We start from the raw sequence: 10,585 nt of genomic DNA, 5'->3' as shown, positions 1-10,585 counted from the left end.
ATAACATTGTGTTCTCATTCTCTATTATAGTGCCACCAGATAACACCAAGCCTAATGGCTTGATTTGTCCAACTTGTACTGGTAACGGCACTGATTGGTGTGATACTGGGAAAACGATGAAATGTACTGGGGATGAGACAAGGTGCATTTTCCAGTATACAAATATGTCAGGTGGGTTAAGAAAATGCTATTTTATTTTTTTGACACACTACAGAACTGCTAAAGTGAATTAGTGTCAACGGTTTTAGTGAAGAAGACAAAGTGTAACAGTGCAGAACATTTGAAAGAGGAGTTAGATGTGGAGAAAGTACGGGTTCATTTATGAAAAGCAAGAAAGTCCCTGAAATGTTATTAAAAACATGTTCCTGTCCCTACTATGACCATTAAATGGTTTCTTGAGAAAATTTTCTCTCCAGTCAAGGGACTCATTACAAGTTAAGTTTGCATGTGGTAGTCACTACTAATCAAACTGATTAAAGTTTGAAATTACTGTCTAGCCAAAATACAGTTTACATGGGGCTACCAGGGTGGTGATGCCAGTGCATGGATCAATCAGTTTATGGTAATTGGTAGGTGTAGCGGTATCAGGGCAGATTACCATTTAATAGTCAGAATATAACAATTTTAAATTAATGGGTCCATAAACGTAAATGACAGATGATACAGGTTTGCATAGAAATCACCTATTTTAGTCGTAGATAATGCAAACTATTGACTCATATAAAAGTCTTTGAAGCCATTTACATTTGAAGAAAAATATTTGGACTTTGAGCCAATATTAACCATGCCCAAAGACCATTTATTATAATATACTGGTGCCTTGATAACAATTAACCATGGAAACATTGTTACCCGTAAGTTGTTAATTGTTTGGCTATGGTGGTAACTGATTGAAAGCACATTGGCCTATGGTTATTATCTTACATTTTTAACTTTATTGATTTTGGAATCATAACTAAACAGACTCACAAAGGACAGGTCTAATGACACATTTCCATAATATCATATATTCCCTGGTGCCCCATATATGACTGGCTGCAAATCTTTTAGAATGTATCTGAATCTCCCCTTTCATTAAGATTTTTGTGTGTGCGATTCTAGGAATATTTCGTTTAGTATAACATAATGGGAATACTGTCAGTGAACACGTAGAGACTGCCGAGATCACGACATCCACCAATGTGTGTAAGCAAGATTCTATGTAAACTCAGGTGCCACTAGTGAATACTAGTACTTGTGTCGAATATTGATCTACCAAAAGGATGATGTGCATTTTAAATCCAACTCAGCATTACTAGCTTAGACATTCAACATATATCAAATAAAGAGGATGGGTCCATGGGCATAAAATATGTTATGTTGAGTAGCACTAATGTGGGCCTTCATTGAAAGTCCATAAATGTCATCTCTATTTTAGTATATGCAGAGGTCCAAGTGGGGGTGTATACGGTGGTTTGCCATACCGCCACTTCACCTACTGTCTTCATTGTAACACTATCACATTCCATTCACTTACATTTCGATTATACTTTCCAAACCGCCACTTCTAAATCTGAGTACTTGCGTTAGGTCGGGTACACGCTGCAGAAAATTTCTCCCGATGCGATATCATTAATGGTTTCACCAACGAATGAAAGTCTCGATCAGTATGCCGCTTATTGTGTACTCACTATACAAGTTCTACACGATTTACCTTCAGATCTGTGTGCCTCATCTATTATAACCATCGGCTGAAAAGATTGTGACTCTGTAAACTCTATGGAGATCTGGTCGTGAGTCCGGACACACTTCAGGACTGGAGCAACAACGCTCTGTTGTGGAACAAGATTTTTAGTCCATTTTTAAAATCAAATGAAACAATACAATGTGCTTTGGAACGATAATTGTTCATCATTGGAGTGTAAACACTAATGTGTTATCGAGCTGAAATGTCGTTTATCGTGTGATTGGCCCGATAATCAGGTGAAAAACCTCTAGTGTGTACCCAGCCTAAGTATGACCATCCTTCTCAGAACAGCACAGGTTGCTTGCTGTCTAAAAGCCCCATGGTAAACTACCTATCTAACTCTTGGTTCTTTAACATCACTATAACGATGTAGACAACCCAAAAGGAGAAAATGGCTCTTTGTCAGGAGAGCTGATGGGGTCTGTTTTTGCCATAACTGATTTATTTTAGACTGTAGGGCGTCAATTATTTGATCTCTTTCTTTTCTTTCCTACAACAGGATCATTGTCAAGTCAGACAGTCCTTCGTGGATGTGCCACTCCGACTATCTGCAATATTGGCAGCCAATCAGTGATCACCGAGGCTTTAAGTGTCAATGTTCGAATTTCATGCACTGGAGGAAGTGTTGGTCTTTACCGTGATTTTCGTTTTCAAGTTGTTGGATTGGTGATAATAATATTCTTCTTTACCTCCTGAAATATTGAAGAAAATAATCTTCATGTATCACACAGAGCAACTCGTTTAGCATAAATCGAGATAAAGATATATGTTTTCATATATATCCAAAACAAATAAAATACATATAATTTTCTAGTAATAAAACTACAGTAATAGAACTAAGTGGGCTTAGATGCAATCATTTAATAAATGTTAAACAAAATGTTTATAAACATGCACAGTCACACCAATTAGTACATTTGTGTTTTGAGAGTGTTGTGGTGTTTTGTTTTGTGGGTTCAACATCATCCCATTATTCCACAAGCACAAACTATATTTTTTGATATTAACATGTTGTTTTGCAAGGTGGGAGAAAAGGACAAGAACAGACATCCTACAATAGTGTTTGTTGCCATGAACCGTGTACCATACCATAGAATGTCTTATTGTACTGTAGTTAATTCAAGTAATTATTCACACATCTGTCAAAATTTAGATTCTCCATTTAATCTGTAGCCAGGATGCACCAGCGACTGCAAAAGAAAATCTGCTCTATCTAAAGATAGCGCTGTGGAATTAGTGGCGCTATATAAATAAATGGTGATGATGATGATGATGAAGATAGATACAGCACAGTGGCTCAGTGGTTAACATCTCTGCCTTACAGCACTGGGGTCATGAGTTTGATTCCTGACCATGGTCTTATCTGTGTGGAGTTTGTATGTTCTCCTGTGTGGGTTTCCTCCGGGTGCTCCGATTTCCTCCCACACTCCAAGAACATACTGGTAGATTAATTGGCTGCTATTAAATTGCCCTTAGTCTCTCTTAATCTGTGTGTGTGTGTGTCTGTGTGTGTGTGTGTGTATGTGTTAGGGGATTTAGATTGCAAACTTCAATAGGGCAGGGACTGATGTGAAAGACTTCTCTGCAGTGCTGCGGAATTAGTGGCGCTATATAAATAAATAAATAGATGATGATGATGATAAAGTATTATTTAAAAGGAATTCATTCTATTAGGAGTTGCAGATTTTCAGTACAAAAATGACCATAACATATCTAGGCTTTAGGCTATTCTTTAAATGGGTTTTTGTTTTTCAACAGAGCAAACTTCAGCCATTCACTAGAGAGGTTATTAAACTAATTACATATATGTATTTTATACTCTAAATAACCTTTATAAAATGTATGTAGATGTTGAATTATATGTCCATAGGGTTACAAATCCTAATCAACACAGCAAGCAAGGTCAACATAATATAATCCACAAGCCTTCAATTATGCTGTAGAAACTTGTCAAATATGATGTTTGTACTTCAATGCAGACAAATGCTCCTCGTCCTTCAGAATATCCCCTATATCTAGGAATTATTATTTATTGATAGAGATGTAGTTGCCAACATTGGAAGGTTTCTTTTTTACTCTAAAAAATAAGCAGTTGCTGACGCCAAGTGGATCTTCTCAGTATAACATGTTAGAGTTCAATCTAACTCCTGCTCTGCTGGACTGATCAGCTACATAGGCATGGTCCACCAATATATAATGATTTACAAATGTATTTAGTTGCTTATCAATTATATAATGTTTTACAAGTGTTTAAGGATTTTACTCTATTCTTTGTGTATATTAGTGATGCAAACACTATTATCATTTGACAAATGTTGCGTACCGAGTCTGTGCCTTTAGTACAGTCTGTTTGAGCTGGATGGAATAAAGTAGGGATAATAATTTGAAGATTATTATTATTATTATTATTATTATTATTAATTTTTATTTATAGGGCGCCACAAAGTATCCGTAGCGCCGTACAAGGACAAACAATGGCACAGTACAAGGTGAAACAGCACAGTACAAGTAACAGTAAGCACTATAACTCTGGGGGCTCAGGTACAGCATGAAAGAGAGGGAGGGAGGGGAAAAGTAAGTATAGGCAGGTAACTATGGCCCAAGAGGGTGGGCACGGATGACAGGTTGAGAGTCACTGAGGGGAGCAGAGAGAAGCGAGAGGAGACAGAGGGCAGAGGGACTGAGAGGAGGTGAGCTGAGTAGCTGGAGAGTGCAGTTAAAAGTGATGGAAACAGAAGGTAGGAGAGCCCTGCTCAAAGGAGCGAACAATCTAAAGGGAGGGGAAGACAGACAGACACATGGATGAGACGGAGAGACTGGAGAAACGGAGACAGAGTCGAGGAAGGGGGAGAAGGGAAGAAGGGATGAGAAAGAGAGGTAGCCGACCGGTGGGAGTTTAGGCATGAGACTGGAAGGCTTTAAGGAAAAGGTGGGTTTTTAATGTTCATTTGAAAGAGGACAGATTAGGGGAAGTTCTGATGGAGCGGGGGAGCTTGTTCCAATGGAGGGGAGCGGCGCGGGAGAAGTCTTGGATACGTGCGTGAGAGGAGGTAATCAGAGGGGAAGAGAGGCGACGATCGTTGGACGATCGCAGTGAGCAGGAGGGAGTGTGAATAGAGATAAGGTTAGAGATGTAGGGAGCAGTGGAGTTGGCGAGGGCCTTGTGAGTCAGAGTGAGGAGCTTGAAAAGGATTCTGTAGGGGAAGGGGAGCCAGTGAAGGGCTTGGTAGAGTGGGGATAAAGAGGTGGAACGGCGAGAGAGGAAAATAAGCCTAGCAGCGGCGTTAAGTACAGATCTAAGGGGAGCGAGATGAGAGAGGGGGAGGCCGATAAGGAGAAGGTTGCAGTAGTCCAAGCGGGAGATAATCAGAGAGTGGACGAGAGATTTGGTGGCATCCTGGGAGAGGAAGGGCCGAATGCGGGCAATGTTGGGCAGCAATGAGTTTTGTTAATAATTTTATACCTTACTTGAGTAGGGAAAGTGGTTGGTAGGATTATCATAATTGTGGGTCTTTGTGTTGTTTAAGTACTACTATTATTCTGGCTAGGTTAAAGTCGTCCGGTACAGGATTATCGGGGAGTAAAGAGTTAAATTAAGTTAAGTCGTGATGTGTGGAGAAAAGATTTTATAACATTCAGCGTTAAGGTGGGTTTCCATTTTGTGGTTAGGTTCTTGGTTAATGCTAGCGCCCATATTGGAGCGTTAAAGGCGTCTCCTAGTTTCTGCAATGCGGCTTCTTTCAGAAATATAAGGATTATCCTCAGCAGGTTCATATAATTGTATTGTGTTTCCATCTTCTCCTGTCGGCTGTTTGGCTGGAAGTGCATCTACTAAGGTGAGCAATTTCACTTCCGACTCTGCGGTGAAAATTGCGTTTCTAGGTCAGGAAGCGAACTTAGTGCGCAAGCAGCAATACCTCTTCACTCCAATAAGTGAATGATTCAGCCAGATAACGACTTGTTATGTTATTGTCATAATGTGTTTTTACATGCAATGAATAAAGTTTATCTGTACAAATTATTCTATAAGTAGTTTGTTTGGTACCTTTACTTTGCTGTCACTCTTCACATTGGTAAAACACTGCCACCAAGAGTTGGTAGGGAAAACTACATCCACATAAGCACACGCAATTTCGTTTTAAAGTGCATAGTTTTAATTTATTAAATGATTGCAGGTGTTTTTAACAACTGCACGATCTACAGGTTGATCTCTAATTGTTGATATTAATTTAAGATTTCCCCAGAGCATTTGTTGGGACCCAAAGCCATTTAATGAGACCTGACTCTGAAATGTCCACCACGCTGCTGGACTCTGCCGCAGCAATAAAAGTCTACTCAGAATGACTTGTATCAAAAGTCTGGACACAAGTAAACAGAGCTTTGGTTATCTAAGAACTAGAGGGAATCAGTTACAAGACAAAGGGGCCTCCTGTGAATTGCTAAAAGAGCGGCTTCCTGATCAGGTGGGGAGTTTTCCTGAAGAACAGACTAGCAGAGCTTTGCAATCCTCACTACCCACCTCCTGACACTCCAAAAAGCAGAGGATGAAGTTTATTGTTGCTGAATGATAGTGAATCCATCCTTCCAATTCTAATGCTGGTGCTATATAAATAAATGTTAGTAAAGGAATGGAAAGTCACAAATCATACAAGAACAGACCAAACGCCCACCATCACCCATATCTGTAATCCCTACAGATACACAAATAGACATAATGAAATACAGCACACAAGTTGTCATTTAACTAATGATCTTACAAAACTTACATTCAATAAATGCTTCTGGGTAGTCAGGAGCGGGCTGAGCTGGGGGGCAGGTGGGGCATCTGCCCCCCCCCGGGCCGGTCCCATTGTGGGCTACCTGTGGCTGTGTCTCTGGGCCACCTGCATTTTTTCTACTTTGAAATGTTCCTAATAGGCTGCCGAGTCGAATCTTGCCCCCCGGGCTATAATATGCCAGGCTTCCCCTGTAGGTAGCATACCTGATATCCCTACTTGTTCCTTTTTGGCACATGGCCGCTCCGAGGGCAGTGGCAGGTGGGGAGTTTGACTGGGGCGGTACACCTGTCAAACCGTAATGCAGGTGTCCTAAGGCGAGCTCAGGGAGGACAGAAACCTCCCACGGAGCAGAAGGGCAAAAACTTATGGTGACAGCATGGGCTCATTCTGCGACCATGACTGCAGAGAGGCGGTTTTACAGATTTGTGTTAGGTATTGTCAGTAACCTGCCCTTACTGACCGCTTCTACTGGTTTTACACCAGACACTCACAGACTTTGTCAAATGTGCACCAGTTGCAGGAGAGTAGTAGCTGCCAGCACCAGATGCTTTGAACTGCATAATTATGGGCGGTGTGTGTAGCTGCTGCAGAACTTCTTTGTTTTGGACTGTGTCTGGTTCCTCTTGACCACTTACATAGGATGAGGAATGCAGGATTGCAGGCAGAGTGTTGACTCAGGGTGCCAAGTTTAGCACAGGGCAGCCAGGGGATGGATTAGAGTGGTAACTTATCTGTAGGTCTCAAGAATTCAGCAGAGAGTGAACAATGTGCAGGAATAGAGCGGGATCTTTAGGAAGAGTAGAATTTATTGCTCAATAACAGCTCTTAGAAAAAGCTGTTAAACATCACTGAGAGGTAGTTACAACTAGAGATGCTCAGGCTTGGTTTTATGAAAAACAAGCCCACCCGAACTTAGGAGATCTGAGTAGGCTCGTGAGCTGGCTCGTACTTTTGCGCGTCCTCGGATCTGAATCAATGCAAAACATCATGGTTGCGTTGTTGGTTATCGCGGGTTTTGGTTTCCATAAGTACCTCTCTCCCCAGGAGATCCAGTGCCATTGCTCACACAGAAATAGGGGTAGCAGTGTTCTTGTCACTCTCCAGTCTCCAGTGACATTGCTCAGTGCCATTTGCTCATACAGAAACAGGGGTAGCAGTGTCCTTGTCACTCTCCAGTCTCCAGTGACATTGCTCAGTGAATTTGCTCATACAGAAACAGGGGTAGCAGTGTCCTTGTCACTCTCCAGTCTCCAGTGACATTGCTCATTGCCATTGCTCATATAGAAACAGGAGGGATAGCAGTATTCTCGTCACTTGACAAAAATTGTCTGGAAATGACTGTAAATTAATGTGATTGAGGTTAATAATAATGTAGGAACAAAAAGAGCCAAATTATGTGATTTTAGCAAACAAAAATAGGGATCCAAAACCAAAACATGCGAGGGAGGTTTTGCCGAAAGCAAAAACAAAACCAAAGTACAAAGTTAATCCAGATCCAAAACACGGGGGTCAGTGAACAACTCTAGTTACAACTTGCAGAGATGGAATATACAGATAGATACAGATGGAAATCAGTAATGTGCTCTTTATATAAAGCGAATAACAGTTTCCAGAAATTCAAATAAGCGCTTGAAAAACTGGACTAATCCCAGTGCATGTGAACAGGGCTGTCATCCTGAGAGGGGCTGTAGAATGTACTGAGCCAAACAATCAGGACTAGATTTAACTTGGACAATGGACAAGGATTTTCCGCTCATGTGCAGTTCATTTCTCCCCTGGTTATCCATGAGGACAGACCTTTACTCTACCAGCCAAGAGAACTTTCAACACAGCGATATTCTAGTTAGCATTAAGGCGAAGCTCTGGACAAAGAGAACAATGGGTTGTCTACAACTGGAATTATACTTTCTGCATTTACAATAGCATACAAAAGGCAATAATATAAATAAATAAAAGCAATAAGTTATTTGTTGTTTTGTGTTCAGAAGGTGAATTAAGCTACATGGATACTCTTTCTTTACTGTCTTTCTACTACCTATCACTATGACTAACCACTGTGCCTCTGTAATTAACACTCATCCTTGACATGCTAAGGACCCATCTTAACTATGCTATCTTAGTAATAAAATTACTTCTGCACAAATAACACTATCCTTTATTTTCTGTGTTTCATTTTGTACTCTCTTGTAATGTCCTTCTGTCCTTACTGTGTCAAAATCATGGTTGTCTTCTGTGGCTATTTCTAGATTTTAAGGGCTCCTCTTTCTGATCGAACTCTTCCTTCTTTCCTATTGGCCTCCACTTGCACCCCTCTGATCTACTACTCTTCTATTCCCACTGTGTATACACCCTATTTGCTCCATGCTTTGTGGTTCTCTCCCCAATATAATGTTGTTATACCCCCACTTGTCTTGACCTTAACCTCCCCTTTCTCACTATACAATTTTCATTGGTCTTACCCTCTCACTCTCTCATCTCCCCTTACTATCATTTACTGTTTGCTGTAGCTAACTGTTGTCTTTTTGTTTCTGTTTTCATTTTTACACAATGACTCTAACGTAGTCTTCCATCTCTTCCACCTCCTCCAGCTGACTGCTCCACTCCGCTGTTTAACTGCGGTTGCATAGAGCTGGAGCCAAATATTGCTTGAGCAGTTTCCGCAGATAAGCATCAGGAAGTTCACTTCTCCATGTGATCCGGATCTAAAGTGTAGAAGTAATAATTAGCAAAAAACCCTATATTACCAATTAGTTCAATAGAATGAACCCATGAACTTGAATTTTGGGTTTGTGCTTATAAGAGAAAGGAAAAACCCATATTACACAATAACATGTATTGCACAATTTGAGATCAACAAGTTATATAATTGTCACGTGATCTTCATTTCACAATCGCTGAATAAGGCCAAAGAAATATTGGCTCCAAATAAGGTCAAGACGACCCTTCCAAAAGAACATGTCACTTTAATGATAGAGACTTAGAGTGCCAGCAGTGGTGTAAGCTGGGAAGGTATGTTTTAAAGTAATGTCTAACATTTTCTATAAAAGAATGACTTAATCAAATATAGATTGTGAATTGGCATTTGACACCCTGGGCGTATGTCTGCTTCGTCCAATATGGCTGTATCTATCTTTTTAATAAACTATAGAAATATTATATTTTGGAAACCTGCTCATCTCATTTATTATTTAAAGAGAAGAAAAGAGAAAATCTTATACAACAGTTTTAAACTTGAGCCATTACCTGACTCTCATACTTTACTTGAATACTTTATATATAAATTGTTGATACAATTCCCTGTGCCACTACTGTATTTAACAATCACTTTTCATACACATTTGTAGCCTGACATTATCCCATTCTTGGTGTTACATAATATAATCAATAATACAAACCTTAAGGAAGGGGAATATTCGAAATTACTATGAAGTTTTGCCCATATAAAGAGTTAAAGTTTACTAATTGGACAAAGGTGGTAATTAATAATTTCTGTGCACCACAATCAGTTGCGACGCGATTAATACGCAACATAATTATTATCACAACATATAAATATGTTTAACATGTTTTCTATCTTTTAACATAAAAATATAAAGTGGTAAAGAGGCTAATTAATGTTTCAAACATTTAAATTACATGCTTGGTATCATTTTGTTCACAATTGCATGAGAAAGTTTCCGGTGTGATGTATTCATACACCAGATAGCAAGTCCAGAGATGTCATGAAGGAATCGGTTTATACAGGTCTAGTGGCGTGAGCCTGAGGAAGGACACCTGGCAATCTCATGGAACAATGACCATAGGTATCAACCAATGGCATGGTGAGTTCTTGGGAGATCATGACCCATCGACCTATGAATGAAGACCTTAATACTGTAACTGTGTATGTTTGTGATGCTTTTTACAACTGTACAGTATATAAATTGTTCATCTCTTACTTTGGAAACCAGAGCGCAAGTTTATACTTTGTCTTGTAATACTTTGCAAATAAAACTTATGTGATTTGGAACCACAGTGATTGCATTGGAGAATCTTTACTTTATAACATACTACTGACGTAACAAAAGTCAGGAAGTCACAG

General features: G+C 39.8%; 1 protein-coding gene across 1 annotated transcript in view; it reads left to right on the top strand.

Moving 5' to 3' along the window:
- The window catches only part of LOC142107456 (phospholipase A2 inhibitor gamma subunit B-like), a 76,498-nt gene that overhangs the window by 3,897 nt on the left and 62,016 nt on the right, over positions 1–10,585 (top strand). The gene's annotated exons all lie outside the window — the stretch shown is intronic.

The sequence above is a fragment of the Mixophyes fleayi genome, chromosome 11 (assembly GCF_038048845.1).
Source record: "Mixophyes fleayi isolate aMixFle1 chromosome 11, aMixFle1.hap1, whole genome shotgun sequence".
Lineage (NCBI taxonomy): Eukaryota > Metazoa > Chordata > Amphibia > Anura > Limnodynastidae > Mixophyes > Mixophyes fleayi.
Note: the sequence above shows the minus strand (reverse complement) of the source record. Positions and strands in the feature narration are given on the sequence as shown.